Source organism: Arachis ipaensis, chromosome B7 (assembly GCF_059453495.1).
Source record: "Arachis ipaensis isolate K30076 ecotype BB chromosome B7, ASM5945349v1, whole genome shotgun sequence".
Classification (NCBI taxonomy): Eukaryota; Viridiplantae; Streptophyta; class Magnoliopsida; order Fabales; family Fabaceae; genus Arachis; species Arachis ipaensis.
In genome coordinates, this window is record NC_142442.1 from 32,469,603 (window position 1) to 32,480,716 (window position 11,114).

An 11,114-nucleotide genomic window follows, 5' to 3' on the forward strand; every position below is an offset into this window, starting at 1 on the left:
TAAGATATTATTTGTAAATAAAAATTTCAAAAAGAAAATAAAATAAGCTAAGAAGTGCTAAATCCACTTGAGAGGCCTAAAGATGAGTGATTCGGGCTACTACTAGCGTTTAACGCCAATAATGGGCGTTAAACGTCCCAAAGGGGGTCAAAATTCGTGTATGCTGAGGTCCCCTACGGGCGTTCAGCACCGGGTGGGCGTTCAACGCCGGCAGGGGGGAGTTTCTAGCGCTGGTTTTGTTCCTATTAGGCGCTAAACACCAGGCTTGACGTTTAGCGCCAGTTTTAGCAGTGATTCCAGAAGAAAAGTATAAGCTATTATATATTGTTGAAAATATTAGGGATCAAGGGTATGATGATGCTAGCAATATGCGGAGTGAGTGAAATGGTTTGCAAGCTTTATTTTTTAAAGATTCTCCACAAGCATATTATGTACATTGTTTTGCTCATAGGTTACAATTAGCACTAGTGGCAGCTTCAAGATAGGTACCTCAGATTCATGAATTTTTTTACTCAATTAAAATCTATTGTCACTATTGTTAGTACTTCTTCAAAAAGACATGATCAATTACAAGAAGTTCAAACAATTGAAAATGCAAACTTGGTTGCTCAAAATGAATTAGAAACAGGCCAAGGTGCGAATCAAATAAGCACTTTACAAAGAGCTGGGATACTCGATAGAACTCTCACTTTAATTCTATTTGTAGTTTGGTAAAAATATTCATTGCTACCAACATTGTTCTTAATAATATCATTGAAGACGGAACAACTTATGCACAAAGTGGTGAGGCTTATAGTGTTAGTAAAATATTATTGTCATTTGAATTTGTTTTCACTTTGCACTTGATGAAAGAGATTATGGAAATCACTAATGTTCTTTGCCAAGCACTGCAACAACAATCTCAAGATATTCTTAATGCAATGCATATTATTTCTACACTGAAATTACTTCTTCAACAATTAAGAGATGGTGGATGGTGCAATTTTCTTGCAAATGTTAAAAATTTTTGTGAAAAGTATGAACTTGAAGTCCCTAATATAAGTACACAATATGTTTTGGAAGAGGTCGATCTCGTCAACCAAGTGTGACAGTTGAGCATCATTATCGAATAGATGTATTCTTGGCAACAATTAACTCACAGATACAAGAGCTGAATAGTAGATTGAATGAGCAAACAATAGAGCTTTTGACTTTGAGTTGTGCTTTGGATCCTAAGGACAATTTCAAATCATTTAACATTGAAGAAATTAGCAAGTTAGCAGAGAAGTTTTATCCTCTTGATTTTTCTTCTAATGAGCTAAATATTTTGAAATCTTAGTTGCAACATTATCAACATGATATACCAAATCATTTGAAAGGCATTGGTACACTTTTTGAATTGTGCAACAAGTTGCAAGAAACAGAAAAATTAAGAACTTATCACATGGTTGATAGATTAATACGTCTTGTTTTGACTTTACCAATGTCTTCAGCAACAACAGAAAGAGCTTTTTCAGCAATGAAAATTGTTAAGACAAGACTCCGAATTAAGATGGCTGATGAATTTCTTACAGACAATTTAGTCATCTATATATAGAAAAAGAATTAGCAGCTATTTTTGACACAAATTCAATAATAGATAATTTTGAAAATAGAACAAAACGTCGATTAGCCTCTTGATGATACAAAATTGTAAGTGGTAACTTTATATATATTATTGTCTTACTTTGATTGAGATTATATATTTAATTTTTTAAAATTTTATCATTAGAAATAGTAATATAAAATATTTTTAGTAAATTATTAAACACGCCCCCTAAATAATTAGTCTAGCTCCGTCCCTGGAAAAAGTAATAAATGGAGGTCTCTCTCAACTGGAGATGATGTTGGAAATGTGGACGAAGTGCAGTGTTTACTTGTAAAAGTTAGTGTGGATTTGGAAAAGAGAACATGCAGCTGTAGACTGTGGCAATTGGCTGGCCTCCTTTGTAGGCATGTATGTGTTGTCCTGGCTTATCAGAACAGAAGACCTGAAGAGTTTGCTCATCACTGGCTAATCATGGGCCCATATAATACAAACTATTAGTATTCAATGCTTCTAGTTCTAAGCCAAGATTGGAAAAAGCTAGACATGCTACCTATTTTGCCACCTCGCTATAGAAACTCTATTGGGAGACCTTTCCTCAAGAGAGACAAGAAGAATGATGGCCCTGCTGTAGTTCTTGACCTTCATAGAATAAAGAAGAGATACGGAATTATTGTCTACAAATACTGTCTTGAGGTACCTTAAATCAATGTACAATTTAGCTTAGCAAGTTGATGTTGTTTGCAATTAACTATATTGTTTGCAACTAAAATTATGTTATTAAAATTACATATTTTGATTGCAGCCTGGTCACAATAAAAGGAGTTGTAAAAAAAAAGCAATTGTTGGAGGGAGTGGTGCACCTCAGGAGCATGTAACTACGGAGGATGAAGATCTTGATCTTTTAGTCGAAATGTATTGGAAAAAACCTTAAAAGCTACAGATGCTGAAGTAGCAGGCATTGGCGAGGGAAGTGATTCAGCAAACCCACACGCCGTAGTTGTAAGTGCCATTTCATTTAATGCACATTTCATTTGTCATTAACTATGTAACACCCTGCAAATATGTAATCTATTGCTTCTTGTATCAACTCTAGAAAACTCAACCAAATCCCCCACCAAACCCTTTAGCAACCAAAAAGCTTGTTAAAAGGAGAAATGTTAAGAGACCTCCTCCAAATGCTCCGTCATCTACCAGACCTCCCTCTACAAGCCACCCACAACCAACCCAAAAACAACACCCATGGTTACACCCCCAAATAATGCAAGGTGTTAGTGCTGGCATTACCACATGTTTTATGCAATTTATGCCTACAACTGGTGCAACATCAACTATTAGAGGCAGAGGAACAATGGTCAGAGGTAGCAAAACATCAACTATTAGAGGCTGGTGCACGAAATTAAACTCCGCACAACTGAACCGGAAAGTACACCAGGTCGTCCAAGTAATACCTCAGGTGAGTGAGGGTCGAATCCCACGGAGATTGTCGGATTGAGCAAGCAATGGCTATCTTGTAGATCTTAGTCAGGTGATTAGAACAGATGGTTGTTTGTTGAACGCATAAATGAAAAGTAACGGAAATAAAATACCAGTTTAGTGTGAAAGCAATAATAGATAATCAGTTAAGGCTTCAGAGATGTGTAGTTTTTTTGGATTAACTTTTCTCACTGTCTACTTCAACAACGAATGATTCATTCAATGGCAACCATAATTGACAAACTCATGTAGCATCCTCATCAAGTTAGTCTCTTCTAAACCATAGCAGTCAACCATATTTGAGCAACTCATGTAGCATCCTCATCAAGTTAACTCATGGCTTCCCACTATAGCCGAAGGTGAAGCACTAAGCAATCCACTCATAGTTACGGACAAACTCTCGGGCGTCCTTAAAGAGTGTTGACCAGTAGAAGGCACTCTGGAGAACCTTGGTGGCTGTTTGCTCACCTCCAAAATATCCTCTATATTCTGAGCCATGGCAACGCCATAGGATTTTCTGTGCTTGCTCTTCAGACACACACCGGCGGATTATGCCGTCCGAGCATCTTTTAAAGAGGTATGGTTCATCCCACAAGTAGTACCTTGTGTCATGCATGAGTTTTCGAGCTTGTTGTCTACTGTATTCCTTGGGGATGAACCTTATGGCTTTGTAGTTTGCAATATTTTCAAACCAAGGGGCTATTCGAATTGCAAAGATTTGCTCATCAGGAAAGGTTTCAGATACCTCAGCAGGGGAATGGAAAGTTCCTGCTACTGGTTCAATTCGAGATAAGTGTCAGCCACCTAATTCTCTGATCCTTTTCTGTCTCTGATTTCTATGTCAAACTCTTGCAGGAGTAGCACCCATCTTATCAGCCTTGGCTTAGAATCCTACTTGGTGAGGAGATATTTGAGAGCAACATGGTCAGTGTAGATAATGACCTTAGATCCTATCAAATAAGATTTGAATTTGTCAATGGCATAGACCTCTGCAAGTAGTTCCTTTTCTGTGGTGGTGTAATTCCTTTGTGCATCATTTAGGACATGACTAGCGTAATAAATGACATGCATGAGCTTATCATGTCTCTATCCCAGAACTACACCAATGGTATATTCACTGGCATCACACATCAGTTCGAATGGCAAGTCCCAGTTGGGTGCAGAAATGATGGGTGCAGAGATAAGCTTGGCCTTTAGAGTTTCAAAGGCAGGCAGGCACTCCTTGTCAAAAACAAATAGAGTGTCAGTGGCCAACAAGTTGCATAGGGGCTTTGCAATTTTCGAAAAGTCTTTTATGAACCTCCTATAAAATCCTGCATGTCCTAGGAAACTCCTGATTGCTTTAACATTAGTGGGTGGTGGTAATCGCTTAATTACTTCTACCTTAGCAGGTTTGTCTCTTTCGTTTCAAGACTAGGGCCAGATGGTCAAGGTAGGATTCAAATGAATCTCTAAAGACAGAGAAGTCATCCATGAATACTTCAAGAAACTTCTCCACCATATCTGAGAAAATGGAGAGCATACACCTCTGAAAGGTTGTAGGTGCATTGCATAGGCCAAATGGCATTCTCCTGTAGGCAAACACGCCATATGGGCATGTGAATGCTGTCTTTTTTTTGTCCTGAGGATCTATTGTAATTTGATTGTAACCCGAATAGCCATCCAGGAAGTAGTAGAATGCATGACCAACCAGTATCTCTAGCATCTAATCTATAAATGATAAAGGAAAATGATCCTTTCTGGTGGCATTATTGAGTCTCCTATAGTCAATACACATACGCCACCCTGTAACTGTTCTTGTGGGAATCAATTAATTTTTTTCATTATGAACCACTGTCATTCCTCCCTTCTTAGGTACAACTTGGAGAGGGCTCACCCAGGGGCTGTCTGAAATAGGATAAATAATCCCAACCTCCTATAGTTTCATGACTCCCTTTTGCACTACTTCCTGCATAGCTGGATTCAGTCGCCTTTGTGGTTGTACCACAGGCTTGGCATCATCTTTCAGCCGAATCTTGTGCATGCATCGAGTTAGACTAATGCCCTTAAGGTCACTTATAGTCCACCCAAGAGCTGTCTTATGGGTCTTTAGCACTTGGAGTAGTGCTTCTTCTTCTTCTTGTGGTTCTAAAGCAGAGCTTATAATCACAGGGTAAGTATCCCTATCTCCTAGAAATGAATATTTCAAGGATGATGGTAATGGCTTGAGCTCGAGTTTGGGAGGCAAATCCTCTTCTTTAGGAGCTTTTATAGTCTCCTTCATTTCTTCTGGTGCCTCCAGATCAGACTGTGCATCATAAAAGATGTCATCTAGCTCTTCTTTGAGTCTCTCAACTATGTTCACCTCTTCCACCAGGAAATCAATGATGTCAATGATCATGCATTCCTCTAGGATGTCTGGATGCTGCATAGCTTTGACAGTATTCATCACAAATTCATCTTTATTGACTCTTATGGTTACTTCCCCTTTCTGAACATCAATGAGGATCCGTCCTGTAGCTGGGAAGGGTCTTCCTAGAATGAGGGATGCACTCTTGTGCTCATCCATTTCTAGCACCACGAAGTCTGTAGGGAAAGTAAAGGGTCCAACCCTAACAATCATGTCTTCCACCACACCTAGTGGAAACTTGATAGAGCCATCAGCTAACTGAAGGCATATGCGGATTGACTTGACTTTTTGAGTCAAGCAGAGTTTCTTTATTAATGATGCAAGCATTAGGTTAATGCTTGCTCCAAGATCACATAGGGCTATCCTTGTGCAGGCGTCCCCTAGGGTGCATGGTATCATGAAGCTCCCAGGATCCTGAAGCTTCTCTGGTAAGTTCTTCTGGATTACTGCACTGCATTCTTCAGTGAGGAGGACTATTTCTACCTCTCTCCAATCCTTCTTGTGACTTAATCTTTCATGAACTTAGCATAAGAAGGTATCTATTCAAGAGCTTCTGCAAAAGGAATCTTGATCTCTAATGTCTTGAGATAGTCTGTAAAGTGGGCAAACTGTTTATCTTTTTCTGCTTGATGGAGCTTTTGGAGAAATGGCATCTTGGTCCTGTACTCATCAACCTTAGTTGATGTATGTTGAGTACCTGCAGTACTGGAAAAGGGGTTACTGGCTTGCTTAGGAGGGGTGTTATCAGCACTTGCATGTGTCTGATCACCCCTGCTTGGGTATTCAACGCCCTTGCTGCCCCCTTCCTGGCGTTCAACGCCAGGAGTGCTGCCCCTTCCTTGGTGTTCAACGCTAGAAGTACCCCCTTCTGGGCGTTGAACGCGAATGACATTCCTCCATGGGTGTTCAACGCCCTCAAAGGTGCCTTGGACTGTAGTTTGGTTATCCTCTGTCCGCTTTTCCTCCCCTTGTCTCCTGTTGTTCTGAGGCTGGGTATTCAAGGTTTTCCCACTCCTCAGTTGGATAGCCTGACATTCTTCTCTTATCGGTTCAGAAAATTGTTGCCTTGCTTGACTCAACTGCTTCTCTATATTCCTCTTGGAGGCTTGAGTCTCCTGCAACACCTCCTGCAATTCCTGCATCTGTTGCCTGAGGAAGAGAAACTGCTGGGTTAAATTTACACCCTGTTCTAGAGAGTCAGATTCAGTAGACACTGTCTTGACTTCTCTTTTTGTGGAAGTCTCAGCAGCTGAATACAGATGCTGGTTGTTAGCAACCGTCTCAATAAGCTCGTGAGCTTCCTCAATCATCTTCCTCATGTGTATGGAACCACCAGCAGAGTGGTCTAGAGATATTCTAGCCATGTCTGTGAGCCCATAATAGAAGATGCCTAGTTGCACCCATTCTGAAAATATTTTAGTGGGACATTTTCGTAGCATCCTTCTGTATCTTCTCCAAGCATCATGAAGAGATTCATTCTCCTCTTGTCTGAAGCCTTGAATGTTCAGTCTTAGCTGGGTGAGCTTCCTTGGAGGAAAGTATTGGTTCAAAAACTTATTCACCAGCTGATTCCACGTTCTCAGGCTAGATTTGGGCTGGTTGTCCAGCCACCTCTTTGCTTGATCCCTTAAAGCAAAAGGAAAGAACAGTAATCTGTAGACCTCCTGGTCTACTCCCTCAGTGCGTACTGTGTTAGCTAATTGCAAGAAATTTGCAATGAATTCTGTAGCTTCTTCTTGTGGAAGCCCATGATATTGACAGTTTTGCTACACTAGAGTAATCAGTTGAGGGTTCAGCTCAAAATTGCTTGCTCTAATGGGGGGTATACTGATGCTTCTTCGATAGAAGTCAGGAGTGGGGGCCATATAGGACCCCAAGATTCTTTTGAACTGTTCATTCAGGGGAATGGAAAGGTAGGTGTCTCTATATCAGTGTACAGAGTACTTCCAGTAAGATGTCTTGAAAAGACAAGAAGAATGGAGGTAGAGAGAGAGAGATGAAATTCGAAAATTAGAAGTAAAAAGGGAAACTAGAATTAAAATATTTTTTGTTTTTATTTTATTTATATAAATAATTTCGAAAGAATGAAAGAAATTAGAAGCTAAGATAACTAATTAACTAAGAAGATTTGAAAATTAATTGTGGTTTTCGAAAATAGGGGAGAGAGAAAGTAGTTAGGAAGTTTCGAAAAAGAGGAAAGAGAAAGGAGAATAAAAGATAAAATAAGTAATTAACTGCCTAACAAGATTTGAAAATGATTTGAAATTAGGTTTTTAAATTTGAATCTTTTTTATTTTCTTTTTGAAAATTGAAATTGAATTAAGATAAGATAGGAAAGATTTAACTAAAAAGATACGACAAAGATTTGAAAAGATTTTGAATTTTGAAAAAGATTTGATTTTGAAATTTGAAATTAAGATAAGATAAGATAATATATTTAAAATTCAAAGAAGGATAAACAAAAATAAGATAAAGATTTGAAAAGATAGGATTTAAAATTAAAATTTAAACTTTACTAACAAGGAAACACCAAACTTGAAATTTTTCAATCAAGGCAAGAAAAGATAGCAAGATTTTCGAAAATTTGAATAAAGATAAAAGAAATATTTTTTTTTTGGATTTTTAAATTTTAAGGAAAGAAAAAAACAACTAAGAGACACCAAACTTAAAAATTTTAAGATCAAATGATACTAATTTTTGAAAATTAAAAGAAAAACAACTAAAAGACACCAAACTTAGAACTTTTGAAATCAAACAAGAAAAATTACCAAAAATAATTCGAACACAATGAAGAACACTCAAGAACAATTTTCAAAAATTTGAAGAAAATAAGGGGGACACCAAACTTAAAAACTGACACAAGACTCAAACAAAAGATAAAGATTACTAAAAAAAAGCAAAAATTTTGAAAAATTTTTGGAAAAGAAAACAAAAGACACAATTAAAAGAGTGACTAAACCTTAAAAAAGTACCTAATCTAAGCAACAAGATAGTCTGGTAGTTTGTCAAACTCGAACAATCCCCGACAACGGCACAAAAACTTGGTGCGCGAAATTGAACTACGCACAACTGAATCGGCAAGTACACCAGGTCGTCCAAGTAATACCTTAGGTAAGTGAGGGTCGAATCCCATGGAGATTGTCGGATTGAGCAAACAATGGCTATCTTGTATATCTTAGTCAGGCGATTAGAAAAGATGGTTGTTTGTTGAACGTATAAATGAAAAGTAACGGAAACAAAATACCAGTTTAGTGTGAAAGCAATGATAGATAATCAGTTAAGGCTTCAGAGATGCGTATTCTTTCCAGATTAACTTTTCTCACTATCTACTTCAACAATGAATGATTCATTCAACCGCAGCCGTAATTGACCAACTCATGTAGCATCCTCATCAAGTTAGTCTCTTCTAAACCATAGCGTTCAACCATATCCGAGCAACTCATGTAGCATCCTCATCAAGTTAACTCATGGCTTCCCACTATAGCCGAAGGTGAAGCACTAAACAATCCACTCCCCTTCGCGATCCTACTCAAAACGCCACAGACAAGGTCGGATCTTCCGGATTAGGGAACGCTGCTTCTCAGACTCTAACCTTAACGCCACAGAGACCTCAGTAACCCACGGTCAACGAGATTTTATGTCACTTATCCAAAGTCGCCCAGGCACACTCTTGGAATCCGCAGTGCATTCTCTAGCTGTGGTTCAATGCTATCCGGGTCAGGACTCACACAGAACTCATGTAGAACAAGGATGAATATCACGGTTCATCCTTAATATATGAGATAAAGAACAAAAATGCACAAGAGAATGGAATCAAATGTGTATTGAAATAGAAACAGTAATATTATTAATCCATGAGAATCAGCAGAGCTCCTAACCCTAACTTAGAAGGTTTAGTTGCTCATAGCTTACAGAAAGTAATAGTGAATTCAAAAGTGGTGGAAGAATATCCTCAATAAGGGTGATCTTCTCCTATATATATATATATATATATATATATATATATATATATATTAACTTAATAACTAAGAAGTACAAAAGTACGATAGACTAGACTAAAGGTGCGAAAGTCCACTCTTGGGCCCACTTTTAGTTGAGTACTTGGGCTGAGCTTGGCATCCAGCTTGAGGAATGGGCGTTGAATGCTAATTAGGGGGGTTGATCCACGTTGCCTTGCTACTTGGTGGGCGTTGAACGTCCCAAAGGGGTGGTTCTTGGGCGTTCAACTCTGGCTTGTCTCCTTGGGGCGTTGAACGCCAGCAAAGGGGTGGCTCCTTGGCGTTCAACGCCCAATATGGGCAGGCTCATTCGAAGAAAAGTATAAACCATTATATATTTCTGGAAAGCTCTAGACGTTATCTTTTCAACGCCGTTGAGAACACATCATTTGGACCTCTGTAGCTCCAGAAATGCTCGTTTGAGTGAACATAGGTCAGAATCTAACATCATCTGCTACGCTTTCCTTGCCTCTGAATCAGGCTTTGCCAAAGCTCCTCAATTTCAGCCAGAAATTACCTGAAATCATCATAAAACACAACAACTCAAAGTAGAATCCAAAAATGTAAATTTTGTACTAAAATCTATGGAAATGTAATGTAACTTAAACGAAACATAACTAAAACAATATGAAAATGATGTCAAAAAGCGTATAAAATATCCACTCATCTGAAGCAAAAGAACAATGGTCAGAGGTAGAGGGACATCTAGTGGGCACAGTAATGCTGTATCAAGCGGGAGCAACAACTCAACTCTGGTACTATAGATGTTTAGTTGATCGAAACTATGTTGTTTGCTGTATTAGTTTAATCTTGTTTTAGAATGAATTAAACTTTTGTACTTGTTTTGTTGGTATTTTTCATGTGATCCATAGAGATAGTAGACTACTTTGTTTCATTCTGGTGTTATGAGGTTCTCAAGACAGATTTTAGACTCTTTTATTTCATTTGGTATTATGAGGTACTCTTTTAGAGATACTGGACTCTTGTATTTCTCTATGAATCCACAATGCGTCAAATGTTGTATGTTGTTTATAGGATTTAATTCATGAGAATGCATATTTTGGACTCCAATTCTTACAGGACCTATTTAGTCAAATAAGACAAATATTCATGGTTAGTTATGCCAATATGATAGGATTTAATTCATGAGAAATGCATATTTTGGACTCTAATTCTTATAGACTTATTTAGTCAAATAAGAGAAATACTTATAGTTAGTTATGCCATTTGATTAATCATTCATGGATACTTTTGTCAAATATAGTATAAAAAATTGAAAAAAAATTGCATTTATTCAAACTTCTTCTCATTTTTAACAAGAAACAATGGTCATAAACAACAATAATCTCCAAATTATATTAATTTTATATTTTCATCACTAAATACAAATTACAAGTAACACTTTACTTATCCTAATTTCACCCTTAAGTTTTCTATCTTTCTTGTCATCATGGAGAACCTTTCATGATTCTCCCCTCCAATTGCAGTAATTATCAACCCATTTTCACATCTTGCATGAAAATGTTCCGTATTCCTTTTAACTAACAATCTTGTGAGATCATCCCAACCTTCTTCGATTCTATTCACTTACACAATGTATTTGCAGTCTCTTGTCTGAAAAATAAAAATACCTACACCTATCCAACTGTCAATGAAAATTCAAAAGAAGAAAGGTAACCTTTACCCA